Source organism: Carettochelys insculpta, chromosome 3 (genome assembly GCF_033958435.1).
Source record: "Carettochelys insculpta isolate YL-2023 chromosome 3, ASM3395843v1, whole genome shotgun sequence".
Classification (NCBI taxonomy): domain Eukaryota; kingdom Metazoa; phylum Chordata; order Testudines; family Carettochelyidae; genus Carettochelys; species Carettochelys insculpta.
The window spans coordinates 101,476,258-101,495,912 of record NC_134139.1 but is presented as its reverse complement, the minus strand read 5'-3'; the positions used below and the strand labels follow the sequence as shown (position 1 = coordinate 101,495,912).

At 39.8% G+C, this 19,655-nt stretch overlaps 1 long non-coding RNA gene across 1 annotated transcript in view; it reads left to right on the top strand.

Annotated features, from left to right (window-relative positions):
• The first annotated feature begins 13,550 nt into the window (after positions 1-13,550).
• The window catches only part of LOC142010393 (uncharacterized), a 40,399-nt gene continuing 34,294 nt past the window's right edge, over positions 13,551-19,655 (top strand). Inside the window, exon 1 of the long non-coding RNA XR_012644781.1 lies at positions 13,551-13,629. This is a non-coding gene — a long non-coding RNA (uncharacterized LOC142010393). The remainder of the gene's footprint in view (positions 13,630-19,655) is intronic.

The window sequence follows — 19,655 nt, the reverse complement described above, 5'->3', positions numbered from 1 at the left end:
CATCTTTCTATCTTCCTGCAGGCTGAGGTGGGATGCGTGCCAGACCCTCACATTGGTTTTTTTGTGGGTGTGGGTGAGTGTGTGACTTGCAGAGTCTCCAGTCCAGAAAAGGCAGTGGAGGTGAAAATCTTGCCTTATTTTAACTCTGCCTTGCCACTGGAGCAGCAGAAGGAATTTAATCTGAGCCAAGGACCTAGCCCAGTGGGTGGACTGATGATTAGGGACATGTCTGCACCTTCAGGGATGTGATTTAAAATCCAGTCCTACTTAAAAATAACTTTAAAGGGATTCTTTTGAATTACAGATGTGAAGAACGGAGTCAATGGTAACTATAATAACCTTGGTTCTTCTGACTTATATCAATGTTACCTCAGTCCATCTCTTTCAATGTAGATGGCGTTATTCATGATTAAAAGCAGTGGAAATTTTGAAATCCTGTGTTATAGAAATAGCCAGGATAAATATTCGAAGTGTATACAATATATCTCTTAGAATATATATGCATAATATCTATGGCATCAGACAAATTCTAGGTGCTTTGCAAATGAAGTCCTACCTTGAAGACCTTACTTAGGCCCATAACGAATGGGTTTGAAGTTGCACAAACAGATCTGGAGCAAATGGTAGCATATGGTGTGCATTATTCTAGTTCTCCTATTTTTGGTTAAACCTTTTAAAATTAAAATGGAAGAAAAGAACAAACACATTTGTTAACTGTACTCTAGGAAGAAGACTGATTAATAAAGCCTTTTGAAATTACTAGTTTTGTTGAGATTTTGTTAATTCAGTTTCATCTTAGTGGACCTCTATGACATGAAGAAAAATGATTTCTACTGAAACTTTAATAATTAGCTGATAGTAATTCCTATACTTGAACATCCATAGTCATCAGTGTTTATTTCTATGAAAGTGGCATGGGATGCTTTCTGTGTGGAAATCATAAACAATGATTGATATTTAATATCTTTGCAATATGAATTATAATATTAAGAGATATAGCTTATATATACAAACAAAATGGATTTTATTGTAATAATTCAGTAAGAACATCTGTAGGAGAGTCTGTAAATTGTTTATGTTGCACTGACTATCTTTAATTAACATTTGAGTTTCATTGCAAATGAACCTCACTATCAATGAAAACAAGTGGACCTTTTCAAGGTGACATATACTACACATAATCACAAAACTAGTATGAAGAGTTTTATTGCTGTGAAAAATAAGTAGATTTTTATAAGACTAATTCAATTGGCAAGGATGCAAGCTTCTGTAATTTTCCTGTCTTTTGCTTACTTTTTTATACTAAAGGTAAATGATTTTTTAAATATGTGTATTGCTGTGTTTAACACCTTCATGCAATGACTGGAGCCTTTTAATTTAGAAATATGTTCTAAATAGTTCATGTGCCTTATCTGCCATATGTAGACCCTGGTTTGTGACCCATTTAAGTCAATGGAAAGAATTCCATTAGCTACAATGGACATTGAACCCCTTATAGAATGAATGATCATTAACATAGCTCTATTGTTGGCTTCACATGAGGGTCAATTGATAGAAGTGAGGCACCTAGTGTACAGTGGTATCTGACCTGCGAGTCAGTTGTAGGACCAATGCTGAGTAATTAAGTGCTTGCCAACATGAATACTCTAGTTTGTGCAAGCTGTGGTGTAAATCTACACACAATAGCTTGCCCTGCGCTAATGTTGACTCTTCTCCCACACACACAAGCTGAAATATGCTTTGATTTACCCTCTTTAAACAGCAGTAGATTGAAGTGCATGAGGGAGCTTTTAGTGTGGAGCAGCACGTTTCACAAGAACACTTAGTTCACTTAAAGTAGGATGGATTTACATTACAGGTTGCTTGCAAATTCAGTGTTTGTCTAGACAAGTTCTCAGCATTATACTTGGAGCAAACCACTCTGATCCATCCTGTGCCAGGCACAGTCAATGCCTTTAGTTTGAGTGTGAAGTCATTTCCTCCACTCCATTCTAGGTTTCACTTTGTGATGTCACTTTGGTGTGTGTTACATGTTCTTCTGCTTTTTAGCGAGTAACTATGGTAAAGAGCTGTGTGTCACTTTCAAGTTTTATATGCTTGGAAAATAGTGAAGGACTCATCTTGTTCTGTTTATGGAAGGTATTTCTCACTCTTGGAAATCCTCCTTAAACTTTTAAAAGAGAAATCCTGATGCAAGGGAAATTTGTAAATATGTATGATATAAAGGTAAAACACTGTGCATAGGTAATACCATAGTAGGAAAACTATTTTAGATTAAGGTCTTAAGACATAAACTCCAAACAATCAGCCTAGTGTAGCGGAGTCCAATTGCAATTCAAGGATCACCACACTCGTGGCTGTGGTCCTTGCGTATTCACCACAGCCCACCCCTCACTCTAAATAACTGCCCTCCCCCAGAGCTGGGCATCCCCAACCACCTCCTCCTCACTCAGACCCAGGCAACCCCAGCCCTCCACCTGCTCTAACTAAATGCCCTCCCAGTCTCCCAGAGCCAGACATCCACAGCCCACCCCACCACCACTCTAAATGAATCTGTCAGCAACTCACTGGAGCTGCTGTCACCGCTGGAACCACCACTGAAGCCAGGCCTTTGGGGCTGCAGGAGCTGCGCGACTCCAGGCCAGGGCCTCCAGAGCCAAGGTGGGGTTGCAGGACCTGTGCATCTCTGGGCCAGGGCTATGCCAGGCTGCAGGAGCTGCATGGCTCCACACCACAACAGCCTCAGGAGCTGTGCTGGGGCAAGAGTCACAGGGGCTGCTGTTGCCACCACTGCCACCATGTGCTTGTCCCACGAAGTAGTGGAGTGTGCTTGCAGAGGGGGAGGAGTGGGTGGATGGCACGCCATATGTGTGGCTCTGAGGAGCCACATTTAAAGGCTCCAAGAGCTGCATGTGTCTCCAGAGTCTTATTTGCCACACTGCTGTGTCCTGTGCACCACATGTGGTGGGTGGCCAATGTATTGGACACAGTGGGCCTAGTGATTTGGTGGCTCAGTTCTGGACCTCTCACACAGTTTCTCCTCCCCTCCCACCTTTTGTATGTAGGTTCTGGGTAAGGTGCTTAAGCTCCCTGTTTCCTCATCTGAAAAAAGAGAGTCATTGGTATGCATTTGCCTTCCTTTCCTGTTGGTGCTATGATGACTAATTAGGAATGCTTATGCGGTTCTTTAAAAAGACAAACTCTGTATATGTAAATTAAATTAGTCATTAATTTTATATATGTTCTGACCGTGGCAGCTTGGAGGAGCAGAGGCTGCTACATAGAAATAGTGGGGGTGCTATCTTCTGAACATGAAGAGACAGAGTGGAGATATTTGTTGTGACTAAGGCTGATCATCTTCTCCAAGACTTCAGGCTGGTTTATTGGCCCTTTTGAGCACTGATGGCTGAGCAGCCCTCTTTTCTTTTTATCTTCCATATTCATTTTGTGAGCTTCTTTGCCTCATATTTCACATGGGAATCAGATGTGAAATTGTAGAATTGTACTCAATAGTTTCCAGACCGACTTTGCCAGTATAGGGGTGTGAATAAACTTCTAAACATTTTGCCTGTGTCTAGACTAGTTCTGAACTTTGAAGGGGGCATGGTAATTAGGGCATCGGGAGTTTACTAATGAAGTGCGGCGGTGCATAAGAAGCACTTCATTAGTCAAAATCGCCCCAGTGGCAACTTCAAAGTGTGAAAATTTTGAGGGGTAAAGTGACTTTGATGTAGTGTGGACACTTCGAAGTACCCATGGCTGACCTGCGGCTACACGCAAGCCAGCACTTCGAAGTTTCACACTTCAAAGTTGCTGTGGGGGAGATTTTGACTAATGAAGTGCTTCATATGCACTGCAGCACTTCATTAGTAAACTCCCGACACCCTAATTACCATGCCCCCTTCGAAGTTGGGGGCTAGTCTAGACACAGCCTTTGGGTATTTACCTGAATGCAACTCAAATACTTCCCACGAGACATCTGATGAGTATTCAAATTCCTGTGACATATTTTATATGGGAAACATGTTTATTCAATGTTGTTGTTTTCTTTAATTTTCAAGATTCTATCCATTATTGAGGGGGCTCCTAACTATCTACTTCAATAACAATAAAAAATCAAGTAATAAGATTCTAACTCTTTAATTAAAGAAACTTCATTTCAGTACAGTAATAAAATTGATGAAACTATTAACTTTGGAGATAAAATACAGATGATGAATACAAAACCCTTATTTTTATTCTTATCCACATTGGATCATTCCTCCTTTCCTATAACTAATGGCCAAAAATGTAGCATAGAGAAATAAAGCATCCTTACTATTTCCTATAGGGTAATATAACCAGTAATACTGAGCCTTCTGATTACCAGACACGACCCTAATGCAATCCTCCAACTGACAGACACACATGTAATATTGTTTTGAACCGTTACTTTCAGGCAATGTGAGCAGAGTATGCATCTGCCTAAAAAACTTGACATTTTTTACTGACTGCACAATAGAAGATATAGGAGCGATCAACATTTGTAGGATTTGTGAAGTCTGGAATATTATGGCTGACATAACATGCAAGAAATACCTCCTCCCAATCTCTGTTTCAGAAGCTACAGAAGGATGTGGAGGAGGAATGAAAAAGGAAATGTTTGAGACTAATAATGTAGATGAGGGGCCGGCTTCTGGTCTTGCATCCTTTGATTTGGAGATGATGTCCTCCACTGACTTTGGAACTGTTCAATCACTCTGAATTTACCTTTTGAATATTGTATGCATTAAAAAAAAGCTTCAACAAAATATTTGCATGTTCAGATTAAGTGTTTAATCCTGAATTGCTCAATTTATGTTCAAAATGATACTTTCAGGCAAGTGTGTACATTTTTTTTTTTACATTTGAATTTGTGGTGGTACATTTAGGGGTCAGGTTATGAAATAAGGTTTAAAAAGCACACAGTTTTTAATGGAACAATTTTATGGGCAGTTTTTGAAACGCCTGAGCATATTTAGACCAACAAAATATCAGTCTGTGTCTATGCTACAACCTTCCTTCGAAGGAAGGGTGGTAATTAGGGTGTTGGGAGTTTACTAATGAAGTGCTGCCATGCATAGGCAGCACTTCATTAAGCAAATTCCCTGCCCCCCTGCAGCAATTCCTAAGTTTTAAACTTCAAAGTACCAGAGCGAGTCTAGACATGGTGCAGCCACCAGTACTTCGAAGTGCCCGGGCAACTTTGAAGTCCCCTTACTCCTCAAGGGGACTTTGAAGTTGCCCCGGCACTTCGAAATACTGGCGGGTGAGCCGCGGCTAGACATATGCCGGTACTTCGAAGTTTAAAACTTTGGAGTTGCCCGTGGGGGGGGGGGGGGCGGGGCGGGGATTGGCTTAATGAAGTGCTGCCTATGCACGGCAGCACTTCATTAGTAAACTCCCAAAACCCTCATTACCATGCTTCCTTCGAAGGAAGGTGGTAGTGTAGACAAGCCCACAGTTTAGTTAATGTGAATCCAGTATATCGTGGGCCAACTTTTGTCATATTTAGAAATGCTATTCCAGTAAGATTACTCAGGACTAACAAAGCAAAATATAGCCCTGTTATGTGCAAAAAGCTTGTGTTCAGTCAGTGGATAAAATATCTGTCTAGATTTGGATGAGAAGAAAATAACAAATTCTTCAAAATGATTAGAACTGTAATGTGTGTTGACACTCATAACATTTCTAAATTACACAGAAACAATTGAGAAAAATGAAATAACATTGCTTTAAATTGTGGTAAGCTACATGAAAATTGAAACATATATACTTGTTTATTCAATTACACTACATTAATAGATTCCAAAGCCAGAATATTTCATTTTGATCACCTAGTTCTGATCTCCTGGATAACACAGGCTGTAGAGTATCCCCAATATCACATCTTCAACTTATATTTTACAAACACAACCAATCTTAATTTAAAATTTGCCAGGAATGGAGAATCTACCATAACCATAGGTAAATTGTTTCATTGGTTAATTATGTTCACTGTAAAAAAGACTCCTTTTTAACCATTCTGAATATGTCTAACTTCATTTTCAACCCACTGGGCCATGTTATATCTTTCTCTTTTGACTGAAGATCCTATTATCAAATATTAGTTTCCCATGTAGGTACTTAGATACCACAGCCAAGTCATCTTATAATCTGTTTGTTAAGCTAAATGGACTGAACTCCTTGGGTATACAACTATATGGCATGTTTTCTAATCACTTAATCATGTTTGTGGCTCTTCTCTGAATCCCCCCCAGTTTCTCAGCACCTCGAACTGTGGATGTCAGAACTGGCCACAGAAGTATGACTTCTGTACTCATACCTGAGATTCTTCTGTTTATGAACCCAGCCAAAGTATTATACCAGGAACTTCTGTGCAGCTGATTACCCACCACAGCTCACAATTTTTTTTCAGAACCACTACTTCCCAGAATAGACACCGCTAGCCTGTAATTAGGGCTAACATAGTTTGTTCCTCGATGTATATGAACATCCAGTAATGTTAAACTTTCATTGTTTGCTGGCACCTAGCTTACCAAGCAAACTAGGTTGCTCTATACCACTGACCTATCCTCTTAAATATTTGCCACTCCCCCTATTTTGTGTCATCTGCAGATATTATTAGTAAAGGTTTTGTTTTCTTCCAAGTCACTGATAAAAATGTTATATAACTTAGTGCCAAAATTTATTCCCAGAATGACCCCACTAGAAACACACTGGTTCAATGATAAATCCCCATTTAAAATCACATTTTGAGACTTGCCAGTTAGTCAGATTTTAATCCATTTAATGTGCACAATATTTTTTAAACAAAATGGTGTTGTACCAAATCAAATGCCTTACAAAAGTATATTACATCAGTACCATTTCCTGCATCAACTGAACCTGTAACCTCATCAAAAAGATATCAGGTTAGTAGGAAATAATCTCTTTTACATAAATATTTTACATTAATGTCTTTGTTTGTTGATGTTAATTATATTACTTTCCCTTAACTATTTATTAATCAAAACCCATAGAACCATGCCATTATCTTACTGGGGATTGATATCAGACTGACAAACCTATGATTATGCCCATTACTACCTTTTAAAAAATTTAGCAGTGCATCAGTTTCCTTCAGTTTTCTGAAACTTCCCTCTTGTTCAAAATCTTATGCTACAGTGGGCTCCTCATCCAACTCTTTGAAAGCTCTTGGTTGTGAGTTATCTATACCTACTGATTAATAAAAAAGGATACTTCTAGTAGCTGCTGTGGCATGGAATGAATATTATAATATGATTACATTAACTGTTTTTTCCAAATTCAGAAGAGAAATATTCATTAAACACTTATATTTTTTCTCCAAAATTATTGATAATTTTCCTATTTACAGCTAGTAATAGATCAGTGCTATTGGATGCTTTTTATTCCTAATATACTTTAAATATCTTCTTATTGTCCTTAACTCCACTGGCCATATATTTCTTCTATTATGTACATATAATGTCTTTTGTTCCTCACCAAACCAATTTTTTGTTTTTTTAACCAATATGGCCTTCTTCCTTAAATGTGGAATTGTAGTTTTGGGGTGTCTAGTAAAATGTTCTTAACCAATACAAAATTATTCATAATTTCTGGTTAAATTTTTCCTGCCAGCTAATTTGGCTTATAATTATTTTTAGCTCTTTAAAACTGATTCTTTCACACCCAGGGTATATCTTACTGATCTGGCCTATATTCTGTTAGTACATTATCAATGTCATCAAATCATGAGCTCTTGTACTATGCTACCATCAATTTTTATTTTTTGTGATCAGTTCCTCTGTGTCTGTCAAGAGTGGGCCTAGCATAGAATATGGAATTCCCCCGTATTGGGACTTCGATTCAGTAATTGTCATCTATAAAACTGAGAAATTCCAAGGATGTTTTAATACTGGCAGCATGAAACCTCCAGCATATGTGACTTGTAATGAAGTATGACATGATCACACAGCCTTTTTTCCCTGCACTTCAAAGGTAGGTGAGTAAGAAACCAGTCATATTGTTCCATAATGTGATTTGGAGAGCTACAGGATGTGGATCCATAAGCATTCAAGATCACTTTCCTCTCTGTTATCAGTGACTCTGAAGCAGATACTACAATATTTTTTACATAGCGTGTCATTCCCTTCCCCTTTTCCCACTCAAACCTTCCTAAGAAGGTCATAACCATTGATTTTAACATTCCATTTATGTAAATAATCCCACTAGATTTCAGTAAAGACAACTAGATTGAATTTATGCTCATAAATGAGCAAATACAATTCCTTTTACTTGTCACCCAGGCTCCTGATAGTGCACCAGTTCTTGAATGGAGGTGGTCATAGATAATGTTCAGGCAATGGTCTTTCTCAAGGATTTCATCGAAAACAAACAAACACAAGCACACCTGACTTTTAGGGAACAACACTATGTTTAGTTACATTAAGGCTGAGAGCTACCTCTTTTGTTGCTTGCTACATTTGCCCCACAAAGAAATGCCATTGCAAAATTAGCCATAGAATTTTTCCTCAAAGACTGCAAAGCTAATAAAAAGAACACTGCCATCAGTGGTGACTATTACACCATATAGAAAACATAAGCATGGGCATGTTAGTATTGTTTTGCAGACTATATGGGACAATTTGTAGTTACTATGAAGTGAATGGGCTAACCTTTTAAATTTTCATATATCTTGCAGATTTAATTTCCTTGAGTAAAAGAGAATGAATTTCCTACATTTAATGTTAGCAGTGAATGGTCACAGCTTGTCTTTGATGGTCACGACAATGAGGTTAATGCAATGACGTTGAATGGGAGGATAATTCCCAGTTCATTAAGATGAAGAAGGTGCTAGTGGTTGAGCTTGCTTATGCTGTTTGCCCTGAAACCATTTTCTGCAGGGCCAGGTTAATAGCCAGCTGCTCATCTGTTTTTATTTTGGTGACTGTAGAGTGAGTAAAAGACAAGATAAACACTTAACGTATTTGTCACTGAAATCTTAGCATTTGCAAAATATAGAAAGAAGCACAGAGTAGCATAATATTTTTCATGCCAGTAATTTATTTCCATGCCCGTAGCTATTTTCAGTTTGGAAGGTTTTGTTTCAGATGTTTCAATGGACATTTGCAATATCACTCACTGTCTGAGCAGCAAGGTGAGAGGAACCATCCTTGGATCTGCAAGGCTAGCATGGAGCATGTGGATTCTGATGTCACTGAAGGGGCAGGGCTTTATTAAGCATAGCTTAAAGATAAATTTGTAAGCGATATGCCGATGTGCAGGTTTTGTAGCAATTCAGTTCATTATCTAACAGTTTTCAAATTTGGACATGAGTGCAATGGGTGAGAACTACATCAGATTTCAAAACTGAGCTATATCGGGGGAGCAGAAATTGTTTTAATGGGGCTGGGCCACCTAGCCCTGCCATCCAGAAACAGCATCTGTAGGGGATGGCCAAAGCAGAGGAGGACCATCGGACCTCTGCATTATTCAACATGGGAAACAAATGGTAAGTGGAACTGCCAAAGAATGTCTCATGGCCCAGGGCACCATCAAGCCATTTCATTAGGTTCTCTGTTTTTAACCCACCAGAATTTTGTTCTTTTCAGTAAAGCCAGCTACAGGCAGCTGCTTGAATGAGTGGCAGTGTGGGCTAGTGGATGGCACAATGACCCAGTGTTCAAGAAGCTGAGAATTTTCCTGGCTAGACATTGATCTGTAACGTCACCTTTACAAATTTATTAGCTTCTGTTTCTTCTCCTGCCCTTCATCTTTAAATTGTCTTCTGTTTAGTTTGTCGGCTTCTCAAGTCAAGGAATATATCATAAAGCTATGTGTTTCCTGTGCCTTGCACAAAGGAGGTCTGATCTTGTTTGGAGCCTCTTGGTGGCATTGTTATAAGAAGCAAAATGTTACCTCCACACAGGAGTATCATAACTTACCTTTGCCACTCTTTGTCCTTTTAGTTAATTTGACCTTGGACTGTTAATTGGAGCCAGAATCATTAGCAAAAACTGCCCCCCTCCCGCTTTGTCTTAATTTAGCCTGTGAAGAGGTAATGGAAAGTGCTATACAATATATTTTACAGCCTGGTTTGATGGCCGTCATTTGCACACTCAACTCATTGAAAGACTACCTTTTTATGAGAAACCGAAAAAGGAGAACTCCACAGTTAATGGTTGGGGATCTGGCAATCTGTAGGAAAGGTGACCTTGGATGGGAATGAGGAGATGACACTGGAAGAGATTACTGGCTAATTGATGTTGTTCTAGGTCCCACTGACATCCATGTGGGCAAAACCCTGATTTTCTTTGCTTCGTTAAGACTCAAATAGATTACTATGCAGTTGGGCTTCTGTTGGTTATATATTTAGCTGAGCATGAGATTTAGGTGATTTGTGCAATAGCTTAGCTGCAGCAGGGTGGCCTAGTTCAAAGAACAATGCATTTTAATATATTTGCATAATGTATAAGTCCTTGGATATAATTAACTTGGAATTTTTGCTGCATTTACTCGGCAGCAGGTTAAAAACAAACAAAAGGAGGTACTTCCTCACATTATGCACATTCAGTGTATGGAATTTGTTGCTAGGGAAAGGTGTGAAGAACTGAGTTATCATTGGATTTAAAAAATCAGGTAAATTCATGGCAGATAAGTAGGTATCAGTCAAGATTGTAAGAAACACAACCTCTGACTGCAAGAAAGTGGATGATAGCGGATGCAGCAGTCTGAAACATCTGGCCCCAGCCACACCAGAAGACAGTATACGAGCTAGATGAACCATTAATCTGACCCAGGATGGTCATTCCTGTGTTCTTAAAATATCAGTCTAAGCTGGATGAGCTTTTACTCAGGCTGGTGGTATGCGGCTTTATAGCTGGGGCTACTTCTATGCCCATGTAAATTTTGACTCTTCTGTGGTGACTTAGGATCACATAGGCCGTGTCTACACTAGCCCAAAACTTCAAAATGGCCATGAAAATGGCCATTTTGAAGTTTACTAATGAAGTGCTGAAATACATATTCAGCGCCTCATTAGCATGCGGGCGGCCATGGCACTTCGAAATTGACACGGCTCGCCACCACACAGCTCGTCCAGATGGGGCTCCTTTTCAAAAGGACCCCGCCTACTTCAAAGTCCCCTTATTCCTATGAGCAGATGGGAATAAAGGGACTTTGAAGTAGGTGGGGTCCTTTCAAAAAGGAGCCCTGTCTGGACGAGCCGTGCGGCGGCGAGCCACGTCAATTTCGAAGTGCCGCGGCCACCCGCATGCTAATGAGGCGCTGAATATGTATTTCAGCGCTTCATTAGTAAACTTCGAAATGGCCATTTGCATGGCCATTGCGAAGTTTTTGGCTAGTGTAGACATAGCCATAGTGTGCAGAGTACCTCAAGTTAGTCATGTAAGCCATGGCCCAGTATGTAGGAGGACTTACTCTGGTTCTTATAGTTGGTGCTTTGGCTCAGGTTGGGTTACACTCTCATTATTGAATCATCTTCTGAATAAGAGGCAACATTTTCAAAAGTTCCCTATAATCTGAGGCTAGATACCACACTCAAGCCTCCTGGGGCTTGCATGAAAGTGGTATAAAAGAGCAGCACCTGTCAGTGACTTTATTTGGCATTTCCATTACTTAGCAAACAACAAATTAAAGTTGTATTTATTTTTAAAATGTCAAACAATAGCTGAAATGGAAATGAAAACAAGAGCCAAAAGAGCTGTCATTGAGATCAACAGACATTTTGAACCCTAAAATGAAAGAAGATAACCCAGCTGAAAACATTGTTTTTTCTATTTACTAGACGTCTATATTAGTAGTTAATGAAACTGAATGAGTTTGGATCTATGTTTCTCTTGTTTACTCAGTTTAAATGGTGTGTCCTGAGTAAATAATGGATGCATCAGTTAGTATATCTATTACCACACAAGCAAATTTCCTTTTCAATTAGGCACTTTTTTGTGGTGAAAACAATCTATCCTGTTGGGTGCTTTTGTTATGAGTCTTGCATTTCTTTGCTGCTATTTAGAAAATGTCTTCAGTTGTTGCTTGTTGCTATTTAAAAGAATAACTAGAGCTTGTTAACTGGCCAAAAACAAAGCCTCCACTTATTACAGATTCATATAATTTGATTTTTGTTGATATACAAACTCACATATTTATTAAATGTATTACCAGCCTACACCGCTTGCCTTTCGTTCAGAATTGATGGATATGGTTATTTAATGGCTAGCATCATTTGAAGTCTTTATAGATATTTATGGAGCTGCAAAGTAGTAGCCAGTTTTTATGGCTTTAAAAATGCTCTATTTCTATGTTTCTGTCATCTTGTTCCCTCAGCAAACTAAACCAAAAAGAAAACAATGTGAAATAATTAGTTGGCACTGACAAATCAGTGTGATAAGATTATTCCTATTAACTCTTCACTTAATAGATGCGTAAAGAGAAAAAGACAACCTAAATGCATTTTTTGTGTGTTCTTGCTGTCTTTCCAAAAAAGAATAATCTATTTTCAAAAAAAAATGTAATGTGGAAATTCATTGCTGGATGGTAATCTCAATAATCTTTGAGATAGTGATAACAGAAATATTTAAGTTACAGGCATCGGAGTGTTTATGCCTAGTAAAATTTTCCAGTACATTGGGGATGACTCAGCCTTCTACAGCTTAGTGAATGTAGCCATCTACACATTTATAGATGATTTTTCAGATCAGTGAAGTATCTGCCAATAACTTGCCTCTTTCCAGCAGGTGGAAAATTATTCTCTGACTAAAATGACACCATGCTGTGCCTCCCATGATTATGCTGTGAGAGCAGATGAAATTTCAGTATTCATTAAAGCATATTCCCACAATCCAGCAACAAACTTTTGTTTTTAAAAAGTTTTGTTAGTGTTGCTTATGTGAAAATTGCATTTTGGTTACAAAGATGCCAATTGTGTCAAGATTTGTTTGTTTTTTTAAACACTTGTCTTGGAGAATTTGTAATTTGACTATGAAAACAAGAGTATCTGAAAGTCATTTGCATTATTTCTTCATACAGGGCCTGACAGTCATAACTAAAGATTTTAAAGAGCTCTGGATCAGGTCCCTGGCTTTTGAGGGTACAGCAAATCTGCATTTTGTATACCTTTCATTGACCAACCACACCAGTTGGTTACAAAATGTCTTAAAGAAACTCACTGCAGAACAAATCCTCCATTGAAAAACCTTAGCACTTCTAAACAGAAGCATGTTTAACAGTCAGTAAAATGAGTTCTTGCAGATATTCAATTTGTGATGATTAAAGGATTCCTGCCTTTTCAAATAACAATGTTATCGTAGAAAATCGCATTAAGAAAAGGAGTGCACCCATTCGTTCCCAGTGAGTCATAACTGTGCAATTATGGCTCTGTAATTACATCAGCATGACATCATAAAGCTACCTGTCACAATAAAGACTTTAAAATTATTTAAAATTGGTTAAAAGTTGAATCTGTCTAATCTGGCATCCTCAGGACCTGACCAGTGCTGAATGAGAGAATTTGCCAGACCACGGGAGGTCAATATTGTCTAACACGTTCCCAACACTTTCACTGCTTATTGGACTCTAAGAAGACATTTAGAGGTAAGTTTCAGATAAATAACAGCACAGCACAGAACACTGAGAGCCAGGGCTGGTGGCTGGAAACAGACTTTAAGGGACCACAGGAAACTTGGCCACACCCGTGACACGTGGATATCCAGCTAACTAAAGTCATGCCTGATTAAGGATGTTAATGGATGAGAATGTGCTGGGCTAGAGAGGTTTACCCTGTATTTGTATTTTTAGAACATTAATATATATCCCATATGAGCTACGTCTACACGTGAAGCCTACATCGAAGTAGCTTATTTCGATGTAGCGACATCGAAATAGGCTATTTCGATGAATAACGTCTACACATCCTCCAGGGCTGGCAACGTCGACGTTCAACTTTGACGTTGGGCAGCACCACATCGAAATAGGCGCTGCGAGGGAACGTCTACACGCCAAAGTAGCACACGTCGAAATAAGGGTGCCAGGCACAGCTGCAGACAGGGTCACAGGGTGGACTCAACAGCAAGCCGCTCCCTTAAAGGGCCCCTCCCAGACACAGTTGCACTATACAACACAAGATCCACAGAGCCGACAACTGGTTGCAGACCCTGTGCATGCAGCATGGATCCCCAGCTGCCACAGCAGCAGCCAGAAGCCCTGGGCTAAGGGCTGCTGCACACGGTGTCCACAGAGCCCCGCAGGGGCTGGAGAGAGAGCGTCTCTCAACCCCTCAGCTGATGGCCGCCATGGCGGACCCCACTATTTTGATGTTGCGGCACACGGATCGTCTACACTGTCCCTACTTCGACGTTGAACGTCGAAGTAGGGCGCTATTCCCATCCCCTCATGGGGTTAGCGGCTTTGACGTCTCGCCGCCTAATGTCGATTTCAACTTCGAAATAGCGCTCGCCCCGTGTAGCCGTGACGGGCACTATTTCGAAGTTAGTGCCGCTACTTCGAAGTAGCGCACACGTGTAGACACGGCTTTAAAGGGCCCCTCCCAGACACAGTTGCACTAAACAACACAAGATCCACAGAGCTGACAACTGGTTGCAGACTGTGTGCATGCAGCATGGATCCCCAGCTGCAGCAGCAGCAGCCAGAAGCCCTGGGCTAAGGGCTGCTGCACATGGTGACCATAGAGCCCCGCAGGGGCTGGAGAGAGAGCGTCTCTCAACCCCTCAGCTGATGGCCACCATGGTGGACCCCACTATTTCGATGTTGCGGGACGCGGATCGTCTACACGTGCCCTACTTTGATGTTCAACTTCGAAGCAGGGCGCTATTCCCATCCCCTCATGGGGTTAGCGGCTTCGACGTCTCACCGCCTAACGTTGATGTTAACATCGAAATAGTGTCCAACACGTGTAGCCGTGATGGGCGCTATTTCGAAGTTAGTGCCGTTACTTCGAAGTAGCGTGTACGTGTAGACACGGCTATGGTGTGCGTGTGTTATGGAAACAGACTCGTCTATCCACAAGTTATGGTTGAAACAAATTCATTTTCTAAATTTGATTTTGCCATTTTCCACCAGCAACCATTTAATCATCCCTAGAACTAATCAAGAGGGTAGAAAGTTCATTTGTGTGGTCCTATATTAGGATAAAATGTTTTCTGGAAAGTCTGATGGAAATTGGTTACTGTTGTGTTCAAGCAATACACAGAGAAATTAGGAAAAAAAACAGGAAGCTTTTTCTGGAAGGTTGCAAATTAACACTACAGGTTGAACCTCTCTAGTCCAGCACCCTCAGGATCTGACCAGTGCTGAACAAGAGAATTTTCAGGACAATGGGAGTATAATATTGTCTGGCAGCATTACCAACACTTCTACTGCTTAGTGGGCATTTAGAAGAAATTTAGGGGTAAATTAGAGCTAAATAACATCACAGAACATTGAGAGACAGGACTGGTGGCTGAAAGAAACTTCATGAGACCATGGAAAACTTGGCCACATCCATGATAAGGAAGAGAAAGAGATCAGTGTGTCCCTCCCAGCCCTGCAGGAATCTAGCTCTAGTTCAGTCAATGTGTATACCTTTCCCCTCCTTGCTGTGATTATCTAGGGAGATGGATATTTAATTATCATTAGGAGGGTGGGCTCTGTGGAAGTGGCAAGAAGCAGTGTCTAGGATAGTGAGGAAGTATGAATGAACTTGATTCCAGTGAAGCATATTTCACAGGGCTAGTGAAAGACATGAGTTACTGAATTGCTCTTGCTCCTCCAGTTCATAACATTAGTTTCAGACTTCTGAGCTGCTCTTACTACATAAGAACAGGAAGAAAGGCCACACTGGCTCTTATTAATGGTGGTCCATCCAGTCCATTGCCCCATCTTCTGATAGAGGTGGTTGCCAGATTCTTCAGGGGAATGAATAGAACAATGTCATTTTATGTGATCCATTCCCTGTTGTCCAGTCTCAGATTCTGGCACTGGGATGTTTATAGGCATCCTGAGCATGGGGTTGTATCCCTGACCATTCTGGCTAATCCATACTGGTGGTCCTAACTTTCATGAATGGGCCTAATACTTTTCTGAACCCATTAGGAATTTTAATTCTAATACTAAATGCAAAATTTCATTGATCAGTCATGTAGTTAAATACCAATATGTCCACAGATACAAGGGTATCAGCAGTTGTTTACATTGCATAGAATACAAAATATTTTCCAGTACAGTGTTTAAACATAGAGCACGTGGTAAATGCATTGCTCCTTCCTCATTCCTAAGGTTAGTAAGGTGCCTGCTCTGAACTGTGAAAGTTCAGCCCCTGATCTACCTGGATGATATTTTTATCACAGCCCTCTAAGCATCCTATTCTTTTTTATGCTGTAGCCTTGGTTCATTAACTTTTCACCTGGGGAATGTAGTAAACAGAGAAAAAATCAATTCTGACTCAATCCAGCTCTCGAAACTTTCTGGAGTTCTTGTTCAACATTGAAACCATGACCCTGGAGACTCCTCTTTCATAGAGAATATATATTAGCTTTGTCAGTCAGTCTGATTAAATCGCTCTCTTACTGTCTCATGTCTTATAGGCTCTTTGTAGCCCCTTTTTATGCCAGCCCTTATTGCAATGAGATATAACAGAACCACACCAGTTTTACCCTAAGGAGATGACTGCAGATATTACTTGATTGATGGTTACTCTATTTTCCTTCTGAATTTTTTTTGCAACTGTCTCCATCTCTTCACTCTGTAAGAGCTATGCATTGTCCAGATGGGATAGGGGAAAAGCAGAATAAGTGCCATTAAAATTCAACATGTGCTCCCACTTTATTCTCTTATTCCAAATAGAAGATGGCACTGTTTTTTTTTGTTTTGTTTTGTCTTTTTTTTTTTTGCAACCACCTGAGGCAGTGGGGTTTTAATGATAGCTTTGGTAATACTATACATCCTAGCTGCAAGGGAGAGATAAATAGATTTCCAAGATGCAGAACTTTGAATATCATTCCTGAAGTTTTCAAATTAAGGAAATAATGGCTTCTCAGTCAACACTCAAGCTGTGTTTACACAAGCCCCTTCCTTTTGGAAGGCACATAGTAATGATCAAGGTTGGAAAATGCTAATGAGGTGCTGCCATGAATATGCAGCACCTCATTAGCATAAAGGCAGCTGTGGCACTTCAAAGGTGCTGCTTTCGAATCGCACACCGCCCATGTAGATGGGGGCCTTTTGAAAGGTCCCTCAGTCTTTGAAACCCACTTCTTCCTATTTGGTCTACCGATTCGAAAGCGTCACTTTTGAATCACCATGGCTGCCATTATGCTAATGAGGTGCTCCATATTCATGGAAGTGCCTAATTAGCATCTTCTGACCTCGCTCATTACTATGCCTCTTCAGAAAGGAAGGGGCTAGTGTAGACACAGCTTCAATGTGTTGAAGTTCATTTCAATTAAAAACAAACCACCCCCAAAACCTCCCCTCCAAATATTAAACTTCTAATTAAATGTAAACAAGTGCCAAAGTATTCATTCCAGCCATGTTGCAAAGGTTTTCCCCAAATTTCAGTTATCTGATTGCGCACAGGTTTATTACTCCAGGAACAAAATTTTCACAGTTGTTGAACATCAGGGAATGGTCCACCAGCCTTGCTGAAAAGCAGGAGGATAATGTGAGAACTAGGCATTGATTACACATGGTATGTTTTAGGAGACACATACTAATCTAAACAGCATTATTCACAGATCTCAAAAAGAAATGGGCCAAACTGAGAACCCAGACCTGAATTCCAAATTTGAACTTCTTGTCTATACGGTGGTTTGGTTCTCTCCTAAATCTTGACATTTCCCAGGGGATTGGGAAACCTGCTCTGAATATAACCAATGCCAAGTTTTAGGATGTTTGTCTTTGGCTTTTTATAGAAAGAGGGGTTTAGGCTTCAAGACTCTGCTGTCTGGTTGGCTGTGGAACTCTAGTTTAGACCCATCTCCAATTCAGAAGTATCCTGGGTTGGTTATTTAAAACACTTTTGAGCATCCAAATGCCTACTCCCCATTTTTTTAAATTTTACCCTGAAGTATGGCAAAAACTCAAAGTAAGAGATCAACTACCTATGTCTACGTTTCGGTGGTGACAAGATTAGAAGCAGAAACAGGGAGCCAATTAATATTATTAGGTTCTTGCAAATCATACCAAGATTGAAGTCAGAACGCACATGCGAATCTCTATGAATTACGCTGTCAGTAAACCTTACTGAAAGAAAATATGGTTGCTCTATTAGGATGGCTATATTTTGTGTACCCATAACTCATGCTGTAAGCCTAGACACATTGAAAGTGCTATAGCAGAAAAGACCAGTGGGTCCTGTCTCAAACAGTAGCCAATGCCAGAAGCCTCAGAGGAAGTAATAAACTCTGTATAATGTACCTAATTGTGCAGTAATATACCATAGGGAGAAATTTCTTCCTAACTCCACCTGATGATAAGCTTATGTCCTGAAAGCATGTCTGTGAATAACATTTTGCATTTTGGTTCTGATTGACAATATCTAATTATTCAAAAGCAAACACATTTGGTAATGTTATATAAATCTCTGACTCAGAGTCCAGACTGTCTTGTAGCAATTTACTATATTTTTCTTATAACATTACAGACAATAAAAGGTATTTTAATAATCATCTAGATTCAGATGGAGCACTAATGTGAGCAGGCATAGCTTTCTGTTTCCTTCTTTTTTTCATTGCTCTCAGGCAGAGATATGAGCCACTGCTTATAGTCTTGGTAGAAGGAAAACCAAAACACTAATACATTTGTATTTACAGTGGTGATATAAATTATTTATTCTCCTTACACAGTAAAAACAAAAAAAGTGTTAGTATATTTACAGAACTGATGTTTTCCAACAACAATGCTACTGTTAACTATTACTAATGTGGTCGTCATGAAAACATCTGCAATGTATCATGAACACAGTAAACAACTCATATCACCATTGTGTTTATCACTGTTATGTCCTCAAATTTGATTTTAGTGAAGCTTGGTTTAAACAATCCTTAAAGGACCAACAACAAATGTTAGTGATAAAGGACTTCTTTAACTGAAACAAACAAACAAACAAACAAGCATACAGCACTGGAAATTTTGGGGTTTCTCTCTTAGAAAAGGCCCTTGGTGCAGGTTTCATTGTGATTTCATACTGAAATTCTGCCCCCTTCACCTCCTCAAAGATAGTGAAGCATCCTACTGTGGACACATCAGCAAGTGGTTTTCAGCATAAGGACAACTTTAGACTATGTCTACACTATCCCAAAAGATCAACCAACTCAGGATCAATCTTCCAGGGGTCCATTACACACATCTGGTAGGGACACAAAAATTGACCTATCAAGTGTCAGCAGTCACCCCCTGTACTCCTCGCATCTTGCTTGGAGTAAGGGAGATCAATAGGAGAAAATCTCCTGATGACCTTCTTCAGTGAGGACAGCCAGGTAAGTTGAATGCAGATACATTGATTCTAGCTATGTGACTGACATAGCTAGAACTGCATATCTGCAACTGACTTACTTTCCCTAGCATAGACATAGCCTTAGATTTGAAGGGTGTAGCAATCAGCATGGAACTTTGAGAAAGAAGTG